Source organism: Rhinolophus sinicus, linkage group LG03, assembly GCF_036562045.2.
Source record: "Rhinolophus sinicus isolate RSC01 linkage group LG03, ASM3656204v1, whole genome shotgun sequence".
Taxonomy (NCBI): domain Eukaryota; kingdom Metazoa; phylum Chordata; class Mammalia; order Chiroptera; family Rhinolophidae; genus Rhinolophus; species Rhinolophus sinicus.
In genome coordinates this window covers 155599272-155626746 of record NC_133753.1, presented here as the reverse complement: position 1 = coordinate 155626746, position 27475 = coordinate 155599272, and the positions used below count along the sequence as shown (strand labels likewise).

General features: G+C 40.3%; 1 long non-coding RNA gene across 2 annotated transcripts in view; it reads right to left on the bottom strand.

Moving 5' to 3' along the window:
* LOC141570698 (uncharacterized) overlaps positions 1-27475 on the bottom strand; it is a 401214-nt gene that overhangs the window by 29896 nt on the left and 343843 nt on the right. The window contains exon 5 of one of the 2 annotated variants that reach the window (XR_012495110.1): positions 17013-18921. The exons of the other annotated variant lie outside the window; for it this stretch is intronic. This is a non-coding gene — a long non-coding RNA (uncharacterized LOC141570698). Of the gene's footprint in view, positions 1-17012; positions 18922-27475 lie in introns of those variants that run through there. 2 annotated transcript variants of the gene reach the window in all.

The window sequence follows — 27475 nt, the reverse complement described above, 5'->3', positions numbered from 1 at the left end:
GAGAATACAAATTACTCACTTGGAAATTTATGGGATGATATGTCTTTGAAGGTACACAAATGAACATTCTGTTTTCCTGACTACAAAACTCAGACAGCACCAAGTCATGGGCAAAATTCTATTTATTCTACTTGTCTTTGTTCACTAAGCATGCCTCCCCAATGAACAGACATAAATCAGCCTCCCAGTATCAGAGTGTAACAACTTCGTGAGAGACTGGGAAAAACAAAACAAAACAAAACTCCCATGTTCTTTCATCTTGGCTCAGCAATCTGCAACCTGGAAGACACAAGAGCTCCTCTACTGAGAGAAACGGCTGAGGCTGTTGAGGCAGTGGTTGGCTGAAGGTTACATTATGTAAGAATGAAAAAAGGTGAGAAAAAAGAACATGCTGCTCAATAATCACATCTATGCTCAGAAGGGCAAATATGAATTCATAAGCTAAAATCAGTAATTGTAAAAAATTTACTTGATACCCAAAGAAAACAAGATGCATTTAGTTTTCTCACTCTCATCTTGCCTCTAGTTTTTCTTTTGCTTCTTCTTGCTGTTCTTGAGTATTTTATATACTTTATCAATCTCTTCCTTTCTCCAAGAACTTGTGTGTGTGTGTGTGTGTGTGTGTGTGTGTGTGTGTGAACACACATAGGGACAAGGGAGACAGAAATGGACGTAACCAGAGAATGAGAGGGGGATAGGCCCAGAAAAGTCAAGGAAAAGTAAAAGCAAAAATATACACAATTGGGAAACAAATTCAATTTATGAGCCTTAGGAAGGACTCAAAATTATAATGGGCTACTTTAAATTTGATTGTCACAAATTTTCAGAAGAACCCTCTTTATACCTCAGTTCCTACAATGACAGTTCTAATGCAATCCATTAACTAATAGCTATAGGATTGGCCCTCTGCCAACTAATACCTCCTATTATCTTTGCTTTCTGGTATTGAGTATGAATTCATGTTCTTCGCTTATTTTACCTTGCTTATTAGACTAAGCTTCTGACGTTTCACTAATACTTATTAGGGTAAAAGTCTGTCAGCCTCCTCTGCAGAAAGCATGATTGAGAGAAATGAGGCTCCGGTTGGTTGGGTTCAACTGTGGGGCTCCTGACTGACTGGGGTGGGGGGGTGGGGGGGGCAAGTGGGCCTAAACATTCAGGTAGGAAATGGTATTGAAATTTGAACAAAAGGAAACACTACAAATTAGCCTCCTGGTTCTGTGTTTTACAAACTTGTTATATGGTCTCTTGTTAAAGAAAAAGGAACTCAGGATTTTCAATGTGGAGAAGTGTTTCATCATTTTACTTAGATAATTACAAAATAAAACAAGTAATGAACATATGTACATAACTTTAAAACTATTCTAAAATCCAAAAATGTGTACGTTATAAAACTTTATCAAAATTTATAAATTCAGAAGTTCTAATTGGGTTTAGAGAGCTTCTCTTGTGTCTGCTGTTTCTTAAAAATAATTAGTTCAAGATAATTCTTTTGCCAAAGAGGCATATTTTGGGACAAATTCCGCTCCACTTCTAAAGCAAAAATATTTAAGTAGAAAAAAACTTTGTTAAAATAGTAGCTGTTTAAGCATTTTGAAATGACTTCCGTTTCCAAAAGTAACAGAACCAAGCTCCAATACTCTTTAAGAATTTTATAGAGCTTAAGATATTGAAGGCAGCTGTGAAGTACCTTTGTATTCTCCTTTTGACTAAACTACCTTATGTGCATGAAAAAGGGGCCACATATTAAACCTGCTAAAACTCAGGCCAGGATGGCACGTCCTACAAACTCGGAGACCCAAAGTAAGCACACAGGATTGTCTGAACATAAAAATTCCTAATTAGAAGTGGGTTATGGAGGGTAGTCACATCCAAAATAAAAAAATTCCTAACTTCAAATGAGTAAAAATAATTTAATAAAATAGATGAGTTTGTTTTCACTGAAAATAAGTCATCCAGATTGGATTTAATGTTAAGAAAGATGCATTTGCATGCTTAATGCCTCATTTTTTTACTTGATTCTTTTGCTTTTGATAAACTATTGAGTCATTGTTTTTGTTAAAAAATTGATTTTATCCATCAATTTATTAGGTTGATGGGCTATTTCAAACTGCCTACCAAGGTGCAATACTGGGGGTGGGGGAATTAAATTATGTTTAATAAAAAGTTTTTCATGTATGTTTATAACTCCTCATGCTGCCTGTTTATGAACTGCTCTATGTGCATGAATGCAGAGATGGGCACCTACTACCATACTTGCCAGCAGCCCGATTATGTGTGGACTGCTATGATGGAGGTCTTTATGAGCTAGGACTGCCTACGCTGCTATTTGCTAAGAGTATTCAATTCTTGGAAACACAAATGCAAATTCCAATATGGAAATTAAATAGCTGCACTCAATTAAAAGGTAATTGTTCAATGTCCAAAATTGCTTATAGTAACACGTGTGAAAACACAAAGCTAAAATTATCACAAAAATCCTACACCTGCCTCAGAGAACATATTCATGTTTGCAAAACATCTTGCTAGCTTCCCTGTTTCCCCGAAAATAAGACCTAGCCGGACAATTAGCTCTAATGCATCTTTTGGAGCAAAAATTACTATAAGACCTGGTATTGTATTATATTATATTATATTATATTATATTATATTATATTATATTATATATTGTTATATATTATATTATGTCATGTTATGTTATACTATTATATATTATATTATGTTATGTTATATTATATTATATTATTACATATTATATTATATTATATTATATTACATTATATTATAAGACCAGGCCTTATATTAACGTAAAATAAGACCAGGTCTTATATTAATTTTTGCTCCAAAAGATGCATTAGAGCTGATTGTCCGGCTAGGTCTTATTTTCAGGGAAACATGGTTATTGTTTTGCCTGGGACTACCTGGCCTAGCCAATAGGTTTCTTATGTAAACATCATTAATAAAATAACTTTTTGGGGTTTAGAAATAGAATTCAGAGAATTCACTCCTATGGTGAGACTGGGGGAGGAAGAGATTTATTGATAATTGAAGGTAAAAAGATTTTTTATTAAAAAATGCTTTTAATTTATATTTATTTTTATGCCTTAGATAACACAAACTCTAAAATAAAAAAATGTAATGACTTCTTAAAAAAAACAATGTTTGGTGTTTTTTGTTTGTTTGTTTGTTTTTACTTAATATATCTGTAAAGCAACATTCAAAAACTATTTTCAAGTTTACATGTTTCAGATCAAGCCAGAGGCTGCTTCTTCATGGCATTTTAGTATTTCTGGAGGGAAAGAGAAAAAAATCCTTTATTCTTTTATACAGAAATGAGAAAAGAACAAAATTAATCAGATATATATATCCCCTTTAAAAAGTTAACCTAAAAATTCAAGAGATTATTTTGAGTTCTGTTAGATGGAGACCATCATTCAAGGGATATGTTTGTCCATGAGGATGCTAAAAATTTTTATTAAGCACCTTTTTTTCAATTGGTTTTTCATCAATTTCCCCCAGGCAGATGTCCAGCCTATATATATACTCCAAACACACACACACCTTCCCCACACCCTTGCTGTGACGTAAGGATCATAGTCTCCCCCAATGTACTTCTTCTTTGTAACAGAATATGCAGACTTAGTAGCCATGGGGTACTGTTTCCTAGCACTAGGTTGAAATAATTCTGGCAACTGGGACCCCAGAGATTTCAGAGATTTCACCATCTGAGTGCCGGGCTGTGCTGTTTAAGGTCACTGACCAACTTAGTGACTCAGAGGATTAATGCAATCTTAGGGAAAACATTCCAAAACAAGTCATTACTATTCACGGATATCTTAAAAATCTTCTTCATGTACACATATAATTCTATTTGACTTACAATATAATTTTATTATGTATGTATTGACCAATATAAATTTGTGTATTTGTATATATATCTGGATAGGTAATAATTTGCATTCTAGGAGCAATCATTTGGTTTGCTTTTTAGAAACACATTTTCTTCATTCTACCAGGAGCCCCCCAAAACCTATTTTTAGAACAGATTCTTGTGGCAGAGGCTGCTCGTTTTCCCCTATTATCCATGCTCACCTTCTTGTCTAGTGATACAATTCTTAGCAGGAACATGACTTCCCCGAATACAGGTCACGTTACCCAGCCTCCCTTGCAGCTAAGGATGGTCCTTTGACTAAGTTCTGGTCAGTGAGAAGTAAGCAAAAATGTCAGAGCCACTTCTGGGAACCTTATATGGGTTGGCCAACACATAGTCTTTGCCTTTCTTTTTCATCATTTCACTTGTCCTGCTGACTGCAAGCAGACGCTACCTTGGACCATGAACATGAGATCATACCACACAAGAAACAATGCAGGGAACTGTTTTCTAAGGATTCCTGGTGCAGAGCCACCCGATCAGCCCTGCACTGCTTTCTTCTCCTTTTTCACATGACAGAAATCTACTCGTGTGTCTTGAGCTCTTTTAAGTCTCTACAAATTTGGATTTTCCTGTTACTTGCACACAAGCCTATTACGGAATGCTAAGTTCCCATCTTACAGCACTGATATAGAAGGAAGTATAAAAATGTCTAAAAATACAAAAAGGGGCATTAAGTCTACCCCTGAACAATAAAAAATTTATAACACATGGACATTAAAGCTAAGTCAATCATTTAGATAGAGAACAGAGAGAGGAAACCATGGTCCAAATCCACGTAGGATAGAGTGAGGGAAGGTCAACGCTTGCACGAATCTTTGAAGGTCAAATGTCTAGAGTTGTTTACAGTTTGGTGGGCTAAAATGAAATAATCCAGACCTCTTGGGAATAGCCTCTTGAGAATAAGCTTAGCGGTTGAAAGGGAAGAATGATGGAGGGGGCTTTGAGATGGTATGCAGGCCAGGCTTACACCAGCCCGACTCCCTTTCCCTGAAGCTGACTCAGCCTGCCCTACTCCACCCTAACCTCTGACCTCCTGTACAAGTCCCACATGGAGGAAAGCCCTGGGCAACTGCACTCTTGTTCCTTTAATGCCCCTACTGCAAAAATAACCCCCAGCTGCTCTAGGAGTGCTAGAGGGCATGGGGACGAGCCCGACCCCTCACTCAAAGTCCTAAGAGGGAATGGCAGCCCACTCAAGCAAGCATTGGATGCCTGAAGATTCTTCTTCCTTCTCTGAGTGTGGCAGCTGCAGCAAGAAAGGAGACCCAGATAATGCTCAGTCCCACATACTACTTGGTAAGCACATAGGAATTGCAGCAGAGGAGGTAGCCATTCCTGGGTACCAGGACCCACTTGAGAGGGAGTTGAGAATGACAGGGGGCATAGAGCTAAAGAAGTCAGGGGCAAGCCCCCACCTATGGGGAAGTCAGGGTGAAGCTGAACAGGCTCCTGTCTCTCCCAGTGTCAACACCAGGAAGGGACAGCTGGTGTGACCTGGGCACAATAACAAGAAACAAAGCTGAAACTAAAGAAGCAGGAACTGGAGCCCAGCAATGTCAAATAGATGTGGAAAGCCACACGGCCCCTTGGGAGAACTGGGCGGGGGCAGGGGGGACTAAGCAATTGTCTGGATAATCCAGGCAAGACACAGGCTGTTAAAGTTCCACGCTATTTCAAGGTAAAGGGAGTTTTTTTTATAGCAGTTGATTCAAGTACCTGCTTCATCATTTTCTTAATAGAACTCAGATATTGTCCTCTCTGAAGGGATGACACACTTTTGTGCTCCAGTGCCTCTTTTTAATATGGGAGACTTTCCTGTTTCAGTCCTCTGGACACATGCTAAGAAGATAAATACTTCCTATGTAGACAACCCTTTACATTTCCCAACCTGACAGTCCCGCACTCGTTAATCTGTACACTGCTTCTGTGAATGTGACCAGAGCTTCTCTGCCTGTTAGGCAGAATGGGAACCTAAAACAAGGAGGTAGAAATGCAAGGCCACCCAGCAAAGTATTGGCGCAGTGCCCAACTCAGGCTGCCTGCCTGCACCAGCTTGATAAGTCCTCCAAAACACCTTACTATCATTGACGAGTAAGGACTGGGGGTGATGCTGACAACGCAAAACGCCGTTAACCTTGACTCACCCAGTTTTTAGATTAATTAGTTTGAATATCTAGAGATTTGCTTTTCTTCCCCCCACCCCTTCTCGCCTCCTCCTTCCCTTTAGTAAGCTCATAACTTTTAAGTACCACACCACGGGAAAGTGTTCTCTACAATTCTTTCCAACAAATGTATTGAAGGGGTCATTCAATGCTATAGATCATTTCCTATTATTGGGATCACCTCTACCCACTTCCCACCCCAAACTATACTCTCAAATTTTCTGAAATTAAGTCAAATATTTATTGAGTATATATCAGGTATCAGGAATATAAAGAGATCAATAAGACATAATGGCTGACTTCGAGCAGCTCATATTCTATTTGGGAACACACACACACACACACACACACACACGCTCAGGAGATGCAATCAAGGTTAGCTTGCTATTATTTTTCCAAATAAATGAACAAAAACTGCTGTATTATTTAGATGAAAGAGGGACCTTCAGCCTAAGTTGCCGAGGAACCTAAAGACCAAATAGGTCTGTGATAGCATAGCGCTATGGGTTGAGTTGTGTCCCCCTTCAAATTCATATATTGAAGTCTTAATCCCTTGTACCTCTGAATGTGACCTTATTTGGAGATAAAGTCTTTATAGAGGTCATCAGGTTAAAATAAGGTCATAACTATGGGCCCTAATCCAACAGGACTGATATTCTTATAAAAGGGAAACTTGGAGATAGACATGGATAGAGAGAAGACAATGTAAAAATATAGAGAGAGGATAGTCATGTGCAGGCCAAGGAGAGAGGCCTGGAACAAATCCTTCCCTCACAGCCCTTGGAAGGAAACAGCCCTGACCCCTTGGGTTTGGACTTCTAGCCTCCAGAACTGTAGCACAAGTTTCTTGTTGGTTTTTCAACCCACCTACTCTGCAGTACTTTCTTATAGCAGCCTAAGGAAACTCTCACAATTTGACACATGTAAGATCTTAACTAAGAACAGGAGGATGAGGAAAGCCTTACATGTCAGTGAAACAGCTCAAATAAAACAAGCCAATCAGAATGCCAGATACAATCTGAGAAAATTAGTTTACCTGAAGCAAAATGTTCACGTAGAAGAGTGGTAGAATATACCTGGTCGGGTAAGGAGGTTGGGTCTGTGTACACTGGGTTGTGTTCTACATTCAGGAGTTTGGAATGTATCCCGAGGCAGAGGAGAACTTGAGTGGCATATCATCAGGAGCCATGTGATAATAGAGATGCTGTACTAGGAAGATGGTGAGCAAGATGAATTGGAGAAAGAAACTTGGAAGAAAGTTGCTCAGTTACAGGAGTTGTTCTTAAACTAGTCTGCAAATTAGAACGAGGTGCTGTGATAGGCCAACTGATGGCCATTCAGGATACCGTGGCTTACTCCTGGGAACCTAAGAATGTCCCTTATATGGCAGAAGAGACTTTGCTGCTGTGTTTAGGATCTTGAGATGGGGAGATTATATGGGATTATCCAGGTGGACCCTAAATGTAATCACAAGTGTCCCTGTGGGAGGGACGCAGAGGGAAATCTGACAGAAGAAGGCATTGTGACAACTGAAGCAGGGGGAGAATAGGCCACATGAGGCGACCACTTATGAAGGAAAGGGACATCTTCTAGAAGATGGAAATGGCAAGGAAACAGATTCTCCCCTAGAGCTTCCAGAGTGAACGACACCTTAATTTTGGCCCAGTGAAACTGACTTCTGGTATCCAAAACTATAGAATAAATTTGTGTTCTCTTAAGCCACAAAGTTTATGGTAATTTGTTATAGAAGCCATAGAAAACTAATACACCTAGAGAAGATTTACAAAAGTTTGATACCTAGGCCCCATTTCAGAGTGATTAACTCTTGTCTGAGGGTAGGGCCCAGGCATCTGCAATATCTCCTAGGTTTGCAGCTAGGTTGAGGGCCTCTGAGCAGGAGGAGGCCACATCTAAGGCTTGAAGCAGAAGCATAGCTATAGAATGGAAGCAAGAAATGCAAGTGATATTGTGAAGAACAAAACACCTGGGATCTAGTGACTACTCGGTTACATCATTTAGGGAAAGATGCAAGGTCAAAAATGGATCAGCTAGAGCCTGTGTGTGGACAGCACCCATGCCTTTCATACATTAGGGAAGAAGGGCAAGCAGCCATGTGGGGGAGGGGTGGGTCTCATATTAAGTGTCTGGACGGGATTATCCAGCAGGTAGCTGTACAATGTGAGAGGAGACCTGGGGAGAATGCAGGGCTGAAGATACTATTTGGGAATCAAAAGCAGAGATAGAAGTTGAAGCTGTGGCAGTGCAATTTCCAAGGGAGTTTTGAAATTAAAGAGAGAGAGAGAGAGAGAGAGAGAGAGAGAGAGAGAGAGAGAGAGAATGAGCAAGAACAGAACCAGCGCTATGTCATACAGTTGTCAAGAATGAGAATAGTAAGGAGACAGAAGTGTATTAGTCAGGGTTCTCTAGAACAGAATCAATAGGACATATGTAGATATACATAGATATATAGAAATTTATTATGAAGGATTGGCTCACGTAATCACGAAGGCTGAGAGGTCCCACGATCTGCTGTCTACAAGCTGGAGGCCCAGGAAATCTGGTAGTGTTATTCCAGTCCAAGCCCAAGGGCCCAAGAACCAGGAGTGCCAGTGTCCAATAGCAGAAGCAGATGGATATTCTGGCTCAAGCAGAGAGCAATTCACCCTTCCTCCACCTTTTTGTTCTACTCAGGCCCTCAATGGATCAGATGATGCCCATCGACACTGGTGAGGGTGATCTTTACTCAGTCTCCAGATCCAAATGCGAATCTCCCAGAAACATCCTCACAGACACACCTAGAAATACTGTTTTACCAGCTATCTGGGCACCATTAGTTCAATCAAGTTGACACACAAAATTAGCCATCAGAAGAAGGAATGAATAAAGAAGAGTGACAGAAGCAGATTCAGTATTACAACTCAAAAGCCCCAGTGTCTGTGTGTTTGGTGGGAGTGGAGAGGAAGATAACACAGTCACATACTGCAGAAAGGGTAAAGAGAAGGATGACAAAGAAATGATGGCAGATTAGAGGCCACCATTGACCTTTGAGAAAGCAGTTTCGATGGTATATAAGAGGTGGGGGCAGAAATCAGATTACAGAGCCACAGGAGGGAGTGGGTGGGGAGGATATGTAAACTGCAGTAGAAGCTAGCTTTGGGGAGCTCCAGTAATGAAAGCAGGCTGAGAAATGGAGTGACAGCCTGGCAAATTATACAGAGATAACATAGCGTAATGGGCCTTGGAGTCAGCCAGACCTGACTTAACCTCCATCTCCTCCACTGCCTAAAATTTGCATTAAACAAACTGTTTAATTCTACATGGACTCAGTTACCTCATTCATAAAATACTGATAATGCCTACACCAAAGGGGATCAAATGAAATAGGATAGGTAAATTGCCCATTTTAAGTGCTTTGCACAAAAATTGATACAGGTTTCTAGGCAGAGATGTACAAGAGCTCTGTATCCCCACTTTTCTATAAATAGGGTTGCCAGGTAAAGTACAGGACTCACAATTGAATTTTAATTTCAAAACAGAAATCGTTTTTAGTCTAAGTAATGTCCTAAATGTTGCCTGGGCCATACTTATATTAAAAAATTATCTGTTGTTTGTATTAATTTTCTATTGCATCTGCAGCAAATTATCCCAAATTTAGTGGATTAAAATGTATTACCTTACTGTTACAGAGGTGAGAAGTCTGACACAGATCTCACTGGCTAAAACCAAGGTCTGGTCAGCAGGGCTACATTCCTGCTGGAGGCTCTAGGGGACAATCCATTTTCTTAGCTTTTCCAGCTCCTGAGGTCACCCACATTTCTTGGTGTGCAGCCTTCTTCCTCCGTCTTCCAAGGCAGCAATGTTGCAGCCCTCCGAGCCTTCTTCCTTAGTCACCCCTCCCTCTGATTGCAGGTGGCAAAGGTTCTCTAGTGTTAAGAACTCATTTTATTAGATTGGGTTCATTTGGATGATCCAGGAGACTCACTCCGTTTAAGCGCACTCGCTTAATAACACCTGAAAGTCCTTTCTGCCTTGGGGAAAATTCACAAGTTCCAGGGATTAGGAGATGAACATCTCTTGTGGGACATTATCTACCTACCACATTGTTAATCTAAAATTCAAATTGAACTAGGTGTCCTGTTTTTGTTTGTTAAATGTGGTGACTATGACCCTACTTATAAAACTTTCTTTAATTAATTCGAAGGAAAAACGTGAATTTCTCCTGACCCTCGAACCTCAACTACACCTTTTATTATTCTCTCTTCCCATTCTATGTATCTCCCGACATAATGTTATGTGAATGTGTTTATATTTAAAATTGTATGGAAAAGATCTGTAATTGATTGCAAAAGAAGGGAAGGAAGAAAGGAAGGAAGGAAAGAAGAAAGAAACTAAAGATAAATTCTACTTTTACTTGACTTTCATTAGAAAATGAGATTGAGACTTATATAATAGGAATTAGTAAAGAAAAACAGAAACCATTCTAGGTATTTCAGGAAGGGAAAGAATTCAATACAAGGAATTGGATGCATACAAAACTCCTGGAAGAGCTAGAGGGGGAAGGTCAGGGAAAGCCACAAACTTTCAAGTTTGCTGCCAGCTTTTCAGAGCAGGAAGTTTCAGGGATTACAGGAAACTCTTGGTGGTGATCTCATCTGTTTCCAGCACTGAGGTGAGTGATTCACAGGGAAATGTCTGGAAGCCCATACAAACTCTGATATCTGCTGCAACCCACACATTTGCCCATATCTGAGAGAGGAGCAATAATGTGGCTTTTACTTCTCTCTTCCAAATCTCATGCAAGTACCTCGGTTGTCAGCATGATTTGAAACTGCTGGCAAAGGATGATGGGAAATGTAGTTCCCAGGCTTCCAGTCCTAACAATAAGAAGGAAGTACATAACAGACAAGCTGGCCTACGTAGTTAAAGAAAGAAACAACTCCAAAAGATTGAAGAGATAAAACTTTTGACAAAAGGAAGAGGCAAAATAATCACCAGCGCTTAGATTTCTGTTTATTGTAAAATACCAAAATCCCTGAGTATTTAGTACCCATCTTTTTTTCTTTTAAAACAATACTTCGTTAATTTGCTGTGCTGTCCCATGTCTTCTGAGCTTCTCCTAGCCCTAGGATTTCACTGATTGTTTACTCTTGGCCACCAGAATTTTGTTTTTCCTATCTAAGGTGGCAACTTGTAAAAAGAGGAGTCTTGGTCAATATGTTTATTTCCAGAGCTAATGCCTGAACTGTACGATATGACTATTTTATATCTCTTGCTGTGGAAAAAACTACACTCTAAAACATAGTAGCTTAAAACAATAATCCCCTTTTTCACAGTTCTGTGGGTTTGCAATTCAGGAAGGACTCACTGGGGCTCTCCTGCTCTCTGTGTTGTGGGCTGGGTCACTCACTCAGTTCCATTCAGTTAGTGGCTGACTGGCAGGGCTAGGGAATCTAAGGGGGCTTCACATACATGTTGGGTGCCTTGTCCCTCCATATGGCTTCTCTCTGCCCATGTGGCTAACCTAAGCTTCCTCACAGCTCAGTCTCAGGTAGCCAAACTCTGTGCATTTCCGCTGGCTTCCTAAAGGGAAAAAGAGGAAGCTGCCAGTCCTCTAACAGCCTGGTCATGCAAGTTTCAGAACGTCACATCTGCCGTAGTCTATTGGTCAAGGAAAGTCATACAGCCAGCTGTGATTCAAGAGGAGGAGAAGTGAGGTCTATCTCTTGAAGGGTAGAACAGCATGTGCCTGCAGAGAGAGGAGGAATTCCTCAGCGGCCATCTTTGGACACTGATTGGATTCTATTTCTCCCAGCTACTAACTTTGATGCTTATTTTCTTATTCTATCCACACTTTACAATTTGGAACATGCTGTTTTTGACCTTAATTTTTATCTTTTTGTATTTTTATCCATCAGTGGCCTGTTCATAGTTTTTGCTTATATAGCTTATTAATAATGAATATTTCAGCAAGCATTTCATATATGTATATATACACATATGTGGTCACACAGCAGCCTAGCCGTTTGTCCCCTCCAGTCTTTCCTTAGGGAAAGAAGACTCTGCGGGACTGTCCCTCTTTGGGGTTGAGTTCACTTATCCTAAGTCTCCCTATTTGGTCCTTGTAAGTAAAGTTTCCTCATGGGAGGAACAACTTAAGCCAGACAGGACCCCATTGGGACCCCCATGAGTTAACATAATAAAAGTCAGGAGGTAGCCATACCCCTCCTCCTCACCATGATGGGAAGCTGCTAATGCATGCCCCAGTTGTTGTCCTGCACCCTGCTGTGCAAAGTACCTCTTAGAGTGATAAGATATCACTCTTCCTGCTTAGCTCATGGGATGGTTTTACCTTGTGAGACTTGCTCCCCCAGGGGGTTGTACACACCCACCTTAGTCGCCTGGGGACAGTGAGCATCGGTTGCTTTGGGACAAATATCTGGGAATTGGAAGAATTTTTATTATGGTGTGGTGTGAGAGTTTCGCGGACCCTGCCTCTAATCACGCAATGCTTACTGTAAGAAATCAATAAATACCCACGACGACCCGATTCGGGGCTCCAGTCCCTTGAGGCTGCGAGTCCCTCGGTCCTCTGTAATTTAACTGTATTTGAGTCTCTGTCTCTTTATGATAGTTTAACCCTCGCCGCCTCCCTCGCCTTCCCACGGCTTGTGTTGTGCTGGTCGCAACACACATACATATATGCATACATAGTATGGACATATACTACTGACAATCTATTTGTTGAATTTTAATAAAGTTTAATTACTTTTTTAATAAGCATAAACAAGATCTATCTTATACCACCTTTTTATACTCTACTCTGAAGATCACTGATCTGTCTTTCTATTTTGGTTGGTCTCTTCATTGCTTTCTTGGATTTTCTCATTAACTCCCTACCCAAGTCCCTTCTACCTACTTACAAGGTGACACAGATTTTGCTCCCCTCTTTTATCCTCGTCCTGTTATTTGGCTACATAAAATAGCTAATACAGGTTGGCTTTGTTCCACATTTCACAGTTTGTATCATATATATATATATGTATGTATCATATATATATATATATATATAATCTTTGACCCTAAGTTCTGTGAAAGCCTAAGCCTTGTCATTGGGTAAAGTAGACTAGCTTTTCTTTTCTAAATGTTTAGATTGACAATACTTGTATAGGTATATACAGATACTCAGGTACTCTCATCTCTCTAAAAAAAATGTCATTTGGGAATTGAACACTAATTAGAACTATTTGTGCTATCTCATAGAGGGGAAGATTGAGAATAATCTAAGCTTATAAGAGACAGGTGTGTCTTTTCATCTTTGTGTCTCCAGAGTGCTAACATAGGGTCTAGCAAAGAGTAGGTGCTTAAAATGTTTGTTATACTAAAGGCTGGCCCCTTACATTTAACTATCCAAGTGGAAATGTACAATTTGTTTGCAAGTACTTTATCAAGAAATACTAAGACACACAAATAGGCCCTTTTCGTAACACAAAAATAAAACTCAAATTGTCACAAAATAACATCTAGAAGGTGAAGCAGAAGAAATAGATTGGACATCCATCACACTTTTAAGTGCTCTATCCTTTTAATTATGAGTACAAGTTATTTCCTTTTAATCTTAAAATTAATTTCCTTTTAATCTTTAAAAAAAAATCCACGTGAGGGGACTGGAAACAGAAGGGGGACTTGAGGCAGCAAACGGGGTGGAAGGGTTTTCAGTGACCCATCGTGACCTGCAGTGCATATCCTGGGCAGGATTATCTGCAAACAGGCCTCAGTAGACAAGAAAGTGCAGACAGCTACCAGCTTCCTTTTTAATCAAACATGAATCTGCTGTGTGCACAGCTCTGATGTTCAGGCTGCTGCAGGTCTGAAGGTTTAGGCTGAAGCAAGAGTGAAGATGACAATGGTGGCAGGAGCCCCGGGAAGACTGTGGGCCACCCAGGGCCTCCCTTGGGTCGATTTCAGTGCTTCTGGCTACCAGATGTGATGCATGCCTCAGGGGCCTAAGTGAAGGCCTGGTGGGGGTGGGGGGTTGTTAGGAGGGCACTCTCCCTTTCTCAGCCTGTCTAATTTAACATGATTTCTGTCTGGCTCCCCTGAGATTCTAAAGGGAGACCGAAGTGCTTACCTACATGACATAGTCTATGGAGCTTTCTCAGTCGGTATGTCGAAATAAGCATTGGAGGCAGCATGTCAGGCAGTGCTGAGAAGCAAGAAATATGTGCAGGAGTGTGTGTGGGTGGGGGGTTGGAAGGGAACCTCGGCTCTGACTGAATGCCATTTGTTTCTTTCATTTTAGGCCGCTGCTCTTATTGTTTTTACCACGAGATTTTCCTCCCCCAAATGTGAAAGCTAGAGCTACAGGGCCCATCAATCCCTGGCCCTTTATATAAACAAACTCTGGGCTGCACTACGGCTTGAAGGTGCTGACAGCTCACCTCATGGCTCCCTTCCAGCCATAGACGAGAAGGATGCCTGTTCTAAGGCAGCAGCTTCTGGGGTTCTGCCCTTTGGCACAGGATAGTCACCCTTATTGAGACTTGATAAAAAAAAAAAAAAAAAAAAAGGCAAGATATTGCTAAGCACATTTCAGGCCTGCCTATCAGATGTTTATAGGGAAGACATTCCTTTTAGATTTTCCAAGGTCTGTGTTTCCTAAGCCGGGCCCTACTCCCAAGTCTCTGGGCTTCAGCCCCTTGTGTATGAAATGAAAAGGTTGGGCTTGAGAGTCTCTGATGCCCCTTGCTGCTCAGACTTGCTCGGATCCCATGACCTCCTAATTATCAGGGGTGATAGAGACCAACAGAGGCCTAGAAGATACAGAAGAATGGAAAACCCTCAGATACATATAGATATTTTTTGCCCTTGGAATATCATTTCTTGAATTTAAATGTGCATGTGCTAACTCATGAAGCCACACAATAAAGATCTGACTCAGAAGGCTTCCCCCTTTCCTCATCCTGCCCTCTGAAATCCTGAAAATGTCCCTGCTCGCTTTTCCAAAGGAACATAATTGGCCCCACCCCCAACTTGTCTTTCTACTTTCTCTGTCTATTTAGCACCTTCTCTGATTGGGAGAGGGGTGCTGCTTGGTTTAAAAGCCTTCTCTGAGGAGATGTTTTACAGTTCATCCCTGCATCCCATTTTTTATTTTAATGATTATGCACATATAATTAACAATACAGTTTTACACAGAATGCTAAAAGCACTTTTTTTTCACATTTTACAGAAGGACTTGAAACATATGGACATTCTATTAATATTCATACCATAGCACAACCAAATCTACCTCTTAAATAGATGCATTACAGTTTGTTTAAAGTTTAAAGTCTTAATGCCAATAATGAGGGAAGGGAAAAGAGGAAGTTTATTTTACATAACTGAATGAAAAATAAATTCACAAAATAGTAAATAAAATTTAAGATGGTCTCATGTGCCCTGAAGGACGTGGTGCCCGATTTGCAGGGATGATTGCTATGTCCAAATAGTCTCCTGTTTGGAACTTCTGTGACTACAGAGATGTCAGGCAATCTAAGTTACATCTCACAGGGTAGACAGAGAGGGAGATAGTATGAACCAGGCTTTAACATAACCAAGGTCATACATAAAATAACATCACACCATCTCTCTTTTTGTTCCTCTTACGGCTTGGTGTATACAGACCAGGTATTATTATTCCTATTACATATGCAAATACTGACTCAGCGAGATAATTGAGTTGCCTGAACTGTCAAAGGTATTTGAAGGCTGCAAACCAAATCTTCTGATTCTTAATCCCCCATCCACATCAGTGTTTAAAATATGGATCATCTTTCTGAAGGAAACAACTTACTTTCTATGCTCACCTGTTCCTGGAGTAGGAGGCTGGTAGAGTGGAAGAAGAGTCAGCCCGGGGTTAAAACTCTTCTCAAAAGAATTGGATTATTGTGCTGCTATGCTCAAAATCTGCTTCTGCTTCCAGGATTTGCCCAGAAACCCATAATCACAAACTCTGTAGGTCCTTTTGTCACATATAACTGAACAAAAGTGTGTGGACAGCGTCCAACACAAGAGTCACCTTTCCATTGTCTGAGATAACAAAGCTGAAGTATTCATGAGTTATTATGCTGGGTGGGACAACCCTCTACAGTAGCAGCATCTTCCTTGCATCTTCTATGTCCTTCAGTAGATCCCGAAATGTTGAAATTCTTGCTACCAACTAATAGGACTGTTTCACATTTAATGAGAAATGGAGAGAAACTAAAAAAGTTGAACTAATTAGATTATGAATTTAGAAAATATATTGATGCTCTTATTCTAATTCAATACTTTAAGAAAAAGTACAGTTTGAGTTCTTATTCTGCACAATTCAATGGTGGTTTTATGGGGAGAAAACCATTTTGATTTGTTTCAAAATTCACTTAAAGATACTGCTGACCAGTTTTATTTGGGGTTCATGTCAAGGATTTTTTTTTCATAGTTCTGTTTTGTTAAGGCTTTGGAAATGTTCATGAATATTCAGAGTATGGAGTTGATCTTTATAAAAACACTCAAAATGCTAAAAATTTTGAAAAATACTAAACAATAAGCTTCTGCTATTCATTATTAAACAAGATAAACTGAAATGTTTGTCAGTCCACTTTGGATTAAAAACTGCAGATCCACAGATGACATGATACTATGCAGAGAGAACCATAAAGATCCCACCAAAAACCTGTTAGAACTAATAAATGAATTCAGTAAAGTAGCAGGATATAAAATTAATATTCAGAAATTGGTTGCATTTTTATACACCAATAACAAACTATCTGAAAGAGAAATTAAGAAAACAATCCCATTTACAATTATATCCAACAGAACAAAATACCTAGGAATAAATTTAAACAAGGACATAAAAGACCTTTACTCAGAAAATTATCAGAAATTGAAGAAAGAAATTGAAAGATATAAACAAATGGAAGTATATACCATGCTCCTGGATAGGAAACATTAACATCATTAAAATGTCCATACTACACAAAGCAATCTACAGATTCAATGCAATCTTTGTCAAAATACTAATAGCATTTTCACAGAACTAGAACAAATAACCCTAAAATTTATATGGAACCACAAAAAACCCTAAATAGCCAAAGCAATCTTGAGAAAGAAGTTGAACATATCATACTACCTGATACCAAACTATACTACAAGGCTGTAGTAATAGAAATAGCATGGTATTAGCATAAAAACAGACACATAGATCAATGGAAGAGAATCGAGAGCCCAGAAATAAACCCATAACTATATGGTCAATTAATCTATGACAAAGGAGGCAAGAATATACAATGAGGTAAAGACAGTCTCTTCAATAAATGCTGTCAAGAAAACTTGACAGATACATGCAAAAAATGAAACTAGACTACCTTCTTACACCATATACAAGAATAAACTCAAAATGGATTAAACATTTAAATGTAAGACCCAAAACCATAACACTCCTAGAAGAAAACAGAGGCAGTAAACTCTGTGACATCACTCATAGAAATATATATATATATTTGATATGTCTCCTCTGGTAAAAGAAACAAAAGAAAAAGTAAACAAATGAGACTACATCAAACTGAAAAGTTTCTGCATGCGAAGGAAATCATCAAGAAAATGAAAAGACAACCTACTGAACAGGACAATAAATTTGACAATGATATGTCCAATAAGGGGTTAAAATCCAAAATAAAGTCTGACAATTAAGTTCAAGAACTTGTTGCAAAGCTGTTGCTAACCTTTTTTGATATCAGAAGGATTATTCATTATGAATTTGTACCAACTGGACAAACAATGAACCAAGTTTACTATTTGGAAGTGCTGAAAAGGCGCATGAAAAAGTTAGATAACCTGAACTTTTTGCCAACAATTCATGGCTCTTGCATCATGACAATGCACCAGCTCACACGGCACTGCCTGTGAGGGAGTTTTTAGCCAGGAAACAAATAACTGTATTGGAACACCCTCCCTACTCACTGGATCTGGCCCCCAATGACTTCTTTCTTTACCTGAAGGTAAATAAAATATTGAAAGGAAGACATTTTGATGATATTCAAGACAGGAAGGGTAATACAATGACAGCTCTGATGGCCATTCCAGAAAAAGTTCCCAAATTGCTTTGAAGGGTGGACTAGGTGCTGGCATCGGTGCATAGCTTCTCAAGGGGAGTACTTCAAAGGTGACTGTAGTGATATTCAGCAAAGAGGTATGTAGCATTTTTTTAGGATGAGTTCGCGAACTTAATTGTCTGACCGTGTGCGTGTGTGTGTGTGTGTGTGTGTGTGTGTGTGTGTGTGTGTGTGTGTATGCTCATATATATATATGAGCAAGGATATGTATTGATGCATTCCTTTTAATAATAAATATTGAAATTAATCTAAATGAACAATTTGTTGAATAAATTACAGAATAATTGCTCTATGCTCCACCTATTAATTCTTTCCTTCGTGCTAATCCCTGTGATAGAATTTTTTCTAGGATTAGTTCGCAAACTTAATTGTCTGACCTTGTATATATGGAACTCATACAACTTAGCACACACACAAAAAAATCTGATTAAAAAATGGGCAAAGGATATAAACAGATATTTCTCCAAAGGAAACATACAGATGGCCAACAAATAAATGAAAAGACACTCAACATCAGTAATCATCAGGGAAATGAAAATTAAAACCACAATGAAATACCACCTCATACCTCTCAGAATGGCTATCATCAATAAATCAACAAACAAGTGCTGGAGAGGAGGTGGAGAAAAACCTCATGCACTGTTGGTGGGATTGTAAATTGGTGCAGCCACTATGGAAAACTGTATGAAGTTTCCTCAAAAAAAAAAAAAAAATGTAATTACCACATGACTCAGCAATTCCACTTCTGAGTGTTTATCCAAAGAAATCCAAAATAGTAATTTGAAAAGATATCTGCACCCCTATGTTCATTGCAGCATTATTTACAATAGCCAAGATATGGAAGCAACAGAAATGCCCATCAATAGACAATTGGATACAGAAATTGTGGTATATTTATACAATGGAGTATTACTCTGCCATAAAAAAGAATAGAATCTTACCATTTGTGACAACATGGATGGACCTAGAGGTTATTAGGCTAAGTGAAATAAGTCATACTGAGAAAGACAAATACTATATGATCTAAGTTATATGTGGGATCTAAAGAACAAAATAAACAAACAAAACAGAAACACACTCATAAATAAAGAGTACAAAGTGATGGTTACTAAATGGGAGGGGTTTGAAAGGCTAGGTAAGAAAGGTAAAGGGATTAAGAAGTACAATTTGGTAGTTACAAAATAGTCACAGGGATGTAAAGTACACTATGGGGAATATAGTCAGTAATATTGTAAAAACTATGTATAGTGTCAGATGAGTACTAGACTTATCCAGGGGATCACTTCATAAATTATGTAAATGAAAAACTATAACGCTGTACACCTGAAACTAATATAAAATATTACTGAATGTCAACCATAGTTAAAAAAATAGTCACAGGGATATAAAGTACAGCACAGGGAATATAGTCAATAATATTGTGATAACTATATATGGTGTCTGGTAGATACTAAATTTATCGGGGTGATCACTTCGTAAGTTATATAAATGCCTAATCACTATGTTGTACACCTGAAATTAATATAATATTGTATATCAACTGTTACTTTAAAATATTTTTATTTATAAAAAGTTATCATATACAAATATTGAATCATTATGCTGTTCTCCTGAAATTAATGTTATGTCAATTATACTTCAATGAAATATAAATTTTTAAAAATTACAGATCCTTCTTCTTTTAAGTTTTCTACATTGTCTCCTTTACAATGGTTTTCTGTGCCCAAAGCATGCCATTTCATTCTCTGAAAACCTCTGACTTGAACTGAACTTTGAACTGACATGATAGAAGCAGTTTTTGGTTCTATGTTTTAAAGGCAATGGTGGGGGTGGTTTTCAGGGAAGTTAAATTGAAAAGTCTGAAATACCCAAGGTTATGTGAGCAAAACATGTCCTGTAATTTGGAGGCATAGTCGTACATCCTGAAATGCAGAATGAAGAGCTGTGCAAACAGAAGTTTCTATATCAGGGGTGTCCCTACCTTTGACCAAATGGTTCATTTTTAGCACATAAATATCTGGTGATATTACTTTGGCAAAAGCAGTGTGGTGGCTTCGTGTTCTTTTAGTGTTACTGGTGGTTTTAAATGCCTTCTCCCCTGCCCCCACCCCCCGCCCCCCAGTTAAGTAGTTCTAATGTAACACTTCTTGGCCACAAAAAAAGTTCAACCATATGCCTTAGAGAATGAACATTTCCCTTTGGTTCTCACCTTTCTTCATCACACACACGCCCTAGTGGGAAACTTCTCATTCTTTGTTAGTCTCCATCCCAATAGAGCTGGTTTAGATATTTTCATCAACTGACTTGCTTCATTTTCGTTCAAAATCATTTAATGGAATCACTGAAGACATCTATTCATTAAAGGCCTATCAGAGTAGCAGCTTTGAAATCAGATGGATTTCAAAGGCTTTTCTGTGATTCAGTATCCTTGTCTGAAAAAATGGGGATAACAGGGATAACAGGACCTCTCTGAAAGAAGGCTGAAAGAATTATATTGAGAAATTTCCAGTAAAGCCCTTACTAGGTGTTCAATTAGTGATGTGCTTATCCTAAGTTCATATAGGCATCTTTCATTCTTTGGACCAGGTCTTGCTGGACTGGGGAGATGTGGGTGAGAGGCTGAGTTGTGCATTCTTGCCCAACTCTTAGAGGAGGTGGGAAGAGAACTCAGTAACCCAGTTTATAATTGGCTGTCCTTTGGGGAAATCTTCCAGTCTCCCTCAACTTGTCCTAACTGCAGAAGTGCAAGTTTTCCCTTTCAGATCAAGGAATAAAAAAGGTGCTCCGAATTCCTACTTCTTCCCTGCCCATCCCAAGCTCCACACTGGCCCAGTCTGTGAGGGGAAAACTTAAGCCTCCTCCCCCATGTTAATTCAAGTAACTGCATTCAAGCAGCGGATAAAAAGCAGGTTTTTCTTTTCACTTTGGTAAGGTGGCCACTCTTGGGGAAAGAGAGAGACTCAGGATGAGATTTGCACCGAGGAATAGGATTGATCAGCCTTTATTTATGGAAGTGCCCTGTACAGGCACCATATTGCCAGGTGATATGAGTCACAAGCTCCCTTCTGTCCCTTGTTATTAAGGGAAGGAAATGACAGGGGTAGTTCCCAGGCATCCTTGGATGTTATGTATGTTTGCAACGTGAAGAGAGATTTCTCATCTCTTCCTTGTTGTCTTTCTGCATACCTACCGCTAAGCCACCTCTGACACAACCAACCCCAACCTCTTCCAGGGTCTTCTTGCATGTTGCCTCGGGATCTACCTTATTTTTCTTTTTGGTTTTATTTCTTAGGATTTAAAAGCACTTTAGTCAAAGGTTTTTATTTTGTCATGCTCATTTTATCAAATAGAGAAAATAAGGAAGTTAATCTCTCTCTCTCTCTCTCTCTCTCTCTCTCCATATATATATATATATATATATATATATATATATATATATATATATATATATATATATATATATATATATATATATCTTTATCTCAGCCAAGGCCAGAGCAACATGAAATTAGAATTCCTGAACTCAGGACCCATTCTTTGTCTACAAGATTATCCAACCTGCAACAAAAGCCAGTACTTTCCTGAGATCCCTGCCAGCTGGGTATAAATCAACATCTAGCATACAAGAGGTGAGATCTACATCAGGATTTCATAGAAGGATTATTAAACTAAACCTATCTCCTTGGCCTTCAAATACCCACCTGGGGGAGGGGGGGACCTATTCTTACCCTGCGCCACAGAGGTTAATGTTTAAGAGGCTGACTGCTTGGGTGTGCACTTTACCATTTGCTGGCTGCATGAACATAAGCTCAGGACTTCACCTCCCTGCACCTCAGTTCCCTCATCTGTAAAAGGGACACAGGAATTGCATAACTGGTAGGGTTCATGGCAGGTGTAGTGTCTGCCAACATAGGCTATCAATCAGCCTAGCATAGAGGTGAAGGATCTTCAAAATTCCAATTTAGTTCAATATTTAGGTTCGTATAAATAAGCCCAACTCATTCTCCCCTCCACGTCTGTGTCCAAGCTTCCCTCACCTCTCTGGTTCTTCTCCCACACTCCTCCCAGTTTGTCTGCCTGTTCTAACGTCCCCTTCCCTGTTAACTCCCCAGGTGTGTTTGCCCCAAAAGATCTCTCCTGCTCCATTTCCTGTTTGCAATGAGCATTCTTGCTTTTCAGTTCACTGCCCTCCTCTACACTTAATGCAGAAGTCCAGAACGGTTTCTCTGGAGCCACCCAAAAGGCGGGCACATTGCGAGGCCACAGCGCTGGAGACACGCACATGATGCTTGTTGAAGGATGCGGAACGCCTGGCTGAAGAGACATTTCTTAAAAAGTCTCCAACTTCCGCACAAACCACCTTGTGATCGCCCAAGTGGAACCTCAGGCTGAGGCGTGTGATTTGCAGATCTCTGAGCCCAGGTCTGTGGAATCCGGGACGCAAGCGTGCGCTGCGTGCGGAGGCATTCCAGTAATAGCTTCAGCTGGGGAGGACAGTGCAGTGACTCACGTCCCCAGCGCAGGTCTCTGAGGCAGAGCAGCGTGGGCGGGGACACTCACCCTCAGCAGAGGGGGATTACCTGGGGAGGCCAGGAAACCGGGCTGGAGCACAGGATTGGGAGCTGGAGTGCTGAGTCACACAGGAAAGCGACAGGATGATGACCAAATATGAAAGAAGCAAGTCGCCTATGTCAGGGAAGCTCTTAGAGAAACAGGAAGCATAATCAGCTGGTACCAAGCTCAGAAAAGGAAAACTCACCGTTTCTGCATGCCTTTGTTCTCCCTGAAGTTTATCAAGATGAGCGTCTACTGAGCACAGCACTGCCTCCTGAGAAACCAGAAGCAGCCCCACCCCCTCGGCTTGGGCCCCCACAGTCATCTGCCGCCCCTTCAGGGTAATTCCCACTGCCAACGTCACTATCACCCTCACCTGTAATTGTTACAGCTAACAGCTACTGACAGCCGGGGTCCCCATTCAGTTTGATGAGCTGTGGCCCCCATTCAGTTGTATGGGTGGCCAGTTGAGGGGGGTATTCTGCTCACCAAGAACCCAGGCACCAGCCAGAGGAGGGGGCATATTTTCTAATGCCTACCCAAAGGAGCACAGCTTTATTTCCCCCTAACTAACACAGTAGGCATTCTACATGCTAGCTGTGGCCCTATTTACAGAGCACTTACTATATGCCAAATTCTGTGTTAGGAATTTGATGCATTGTCACATTTAATTCTTACGACAATCCCAAGAGGCAGATTCTTTTAGTATTCCTGTCTTATGGATGAGGAACCAGAAGCACAGAGAGGTAGAACAATCTGTCTAATCCCACACCACTACTTGTATCAGATTTGGAATTTGAACACAGGCCATGTTCCCTCCCAGTATGATTTTGTTTAGTCCTAGTTGATGATGACGATGATTTGAGCCTTGGGTCATTGGGATGCCTTTTTTGTGTGCTGTATTCTCAGGGGCATTTCAGTCAGCCTCTGGGCTGAACAGGGAAGGGTGGATTATTAGGGAGTTCTTGGAGAGGCTGGCTCCATCGTTTTAGGCCCAGGCTGCCCCAGGTAGGATGAAGCTTAAATGTTTCTAGCTAAGTAGCAGGTCTGGGTGGGAGGTCCCCTGGCAGTACAGGACAAGGGGCCCTCTTGATAAATGTAGACTTGCTGCTGCCCTGTTCCCTCAATGCCCTGAGTGTGGTGCGCCTTCCTGCTGTGCAGGGGATTTATTATTGAATTCTCCAGGAAATGACAGACAGGATAACAGCCACTCCAATGGAGTTGCCACTCTCAAGACAGCAAACCTTAGTCCAGAAGTTCTCAATCATCAATGCCTTTAAAATCATATTCCTAGTCCAGGAATTGGCATGCTAACAAGTTCTTCCGGTCATTAGGATAGAAGTATCATGTCTCCCTGAAAATAAGACCTAACCGGACCATCAGCTCTAATGCGTCTTTTGGAGCAAAAATTAATATAAGACCCGGTCTTATATTATGTTAGATAAGACCCGGTCTTATTTTATACAGTAAAATAAGACCGGATCTTGTATTAATTTTTGCTCCAAAAGATGCATTAGAGCTGATGGTCTGGCTAGGTCTTATTTTCAGGGAAACAGGGTAGTGCTTAAGACTATTCTTTGTGAAACATTGCTTTGGGCCTTTCATTCTATGGGATGTAGGTCATCTTCCCAAGTTAAATAAAATGAGTAAAACTGACACTGAAAGTTCCCTTGTAAATTAAAGCTATGTTGGTGTCTTGGCTGATCACCACATCTTTTCAGGATACTTTTTTTTTCTTTTGAAAAGGAACTAGAAACAGTTTGCTTACAACAAGCACAGTTGAAGGTTCTTGGAGGGGACCTGGGTCAAACTGTGATGACATGAATTGCCCTGAAGAAAATCACAGAAAAAGAACATAAAAGTTCGAATGGCCTGGGACATATTTTTGGAGCCTGTTTCCCAATGGTTCTACAACACTAAAGATTTTCATGTATGAAAACAAAGGTTTGTACAATGAGGGCAGATAAAAAAAAAAAAAAAACTTTCAGTTTTAGAAGCATAGCTTACACCTCCAAGTTCAGGCATGGAGGGTTCTTCAGGCTGGAGGGTGAAGCAATTCCTCTAATTTAACACTTGGCCTCCCTCCTCCTTACAAAAGGAATAGGCTTGACCTGCGTTGTGATATGAAAAATAATATGAAGCCATGTGGCCTGGAAATTTCTGTCCAACTTGCCTGATATTTTATCCTTATGTGGTTTTCTTTTGTCTCTGGAAGCACGGGGTACGGCAAGACTCCCCGCAGGAAAGTACCTGAGCGGGGACACCATACTTCCTTTGTCATCTGCCATCTTGGAAGGGATTCTTACACACACACTGGCAGCTAGCTGAGAAAATTAAGGCAGGTAAGGAGGCATCAGATGGATAATGGGATTGGAAGGGGCACCTACAGTTTGTGTGTGTGGGTGGGGAGAATCTCCCATGTCAAAGGCCCATTCTACTCATGCCCTTTATCCTTATGATTAGATTCGGAACTGCCCCTGTCTTCCCCGCCTGGCACTATAAGTGTCCATTCCCCAACTTCCCCATTCCTTAAATACTCTAATTAAACGTTGAAACAGCTGGCCACATCACATATTCTGGCTTCTTCCCTTTTCAAAGGAATGGAGTAAATGTGGTGTGTGTGTGTGTGTGTGTGTGTGTGTGTGTGTGTGTGTATTGTTGAGTTCTGTAGCTACAGATTTCCTTCGCTTTATGCACCCATTGGGCCCTTTCATGGGTCCACCAGTTTGGACAATCCCAGGAAATGCACAGAAGGAGGCAGCTGGTTGGGAACCTGTCTCCTGTGGGGAGACAGCTCCAAGGTAGGCCAGAGCTCCAGCCAATTGGCCTATGAAAGGAGCTGCCTCCCTGTAAGATGTCAAGGCCAGACTTCAGCCTTATCGCCCCATCTGGCAGCTCCCTGCATTTCACTCAAGTCAGCAGGGCTGCAATGGGCAAAAGAAAGAAGGGGCAGGTTCCCACTACTTGCTTCCTAGCCTGTGAGCAGGCACTCAGCAGCACAAAGCATGTTGGAAGCAAAGGTAGACAGTGAAGGTGGGCAAAGGACAACCTCTTGAGGCCTCTGTTCCCTCAAATGTGAAACAAATCAGTTGGTCATAGAAGCTCCTTTTAGGCTGTAAAGTTGTATAATTCTATTCGATGTTACCACTGTTAATCTGGCACACATTTAGATGTGTGTATATGTATATCTAAGAGACACATCATACAGGTGTTTAATTTATGTGAATTCAATTATGCAAGTTCTGTCTCTTACATACTTGAAAATAAAAATGCTATAAAATTATATTTTACATACACATAAATGGTATATATTTATACAAACACAATACTGGGCAGGATTATATGCCCTAAACCTTGTATAACTACATTTTATGGGTGATTTAAATATTTTTCTAACTTACCTTTGATTGCACCTGACTTTGGAACCTAACCTCACAGAAGGTGAGATTCCACTGTAAGGATTATTGTGTTGCTAGGGGGACAGATGTGGGTTTGAAGGCAGATTGACATGGGTGTGAATCCTGTATTTGAATCTCAGCTATGCTGTCTATTAACGGTGTAATGCTGGACAAGTTACTTAAGCTCTCCTGACCCCGGGGTTTTCATTACAAATAGGAATAATAATGCTCACCTCACAGGATTGTTGTGAACACTTAGTGAAATAGTATATATAACACTTATTATAGCACCTGGGACAGCGTGTCACTCAATGTATGATATCATTTGTATATACATGATACAGCCTGCATATATTTACACATCTAGCTTTATTTTATACAGCCAAATCAAGGACTTCAGTAGTCATTTATGTAGAACAGAAAACTGCTCTGATGAATACCTAAAGAATCTTAGAACACACTTTCTAAATACATGCTCCAAATTTAGCAGAGGAGTCTGTAGCCATATAAATTTGGAACATTCTAGGTGTTATATACTCCTCCTTGAGAATCATAATATATCAAGATGTTAAAGGATCTGAGAAGTCCTGCAGCAAAAATGCTTGCTTAATTTGGTTTAACCCAGTTTTCTTACATGTTGTATCCTCTAACACTTATTAATGTCCCTGGGACAAGGGACACTTTGCACACTGCACAATGTTTTCCCAAAATGCTCAATTTAAGAGGGCCTAGGTCACTGGTGGCATGTGTTACTCTACTTTCCAGGAGCCTTTGGCTGGGTCAAAAGGATCATGCATAGCTGTTGGGTATCAGCGCAATGAAAGCCAGTGTTTCTGGGCACTACTGGCCTCAGAATCACCAGGATGCTTTACAAAAGTGTAGATTCCTTGACTGGACCTCAGAGCTGCTGAATTAGACCAGGGGATCAGACGTGTGCATTTCAAATGAGCATCACAAGCATTGAACTGAAGTTTGAGATGCACTGGGTAGGTGATAGGAGTCAAAGTCAAGGCAGTATTCAAAGAGGCTTTGAATAGTTCTTCCTCTCAATCTCCAAATTTCTAGAGCTAATTTAACATGTGACTCAAGAGACAAAAAGGAATCTTTCCCTACCTCTTCACACTGGAAGCTCTAGTGGGGAGGTTAAAAGGGTGCCATCGGTCATAATTTCGTGTGAGGTCCTTTAATCAGATTGTGTTTCCTCTTACCTGCTTGCTGAGACCCTGGCCCTCATGGAATGGACATTTTGATCTCTACAGGGGCTGTTTCTACCAAAGGGTTTTGTCACTTGGAAAA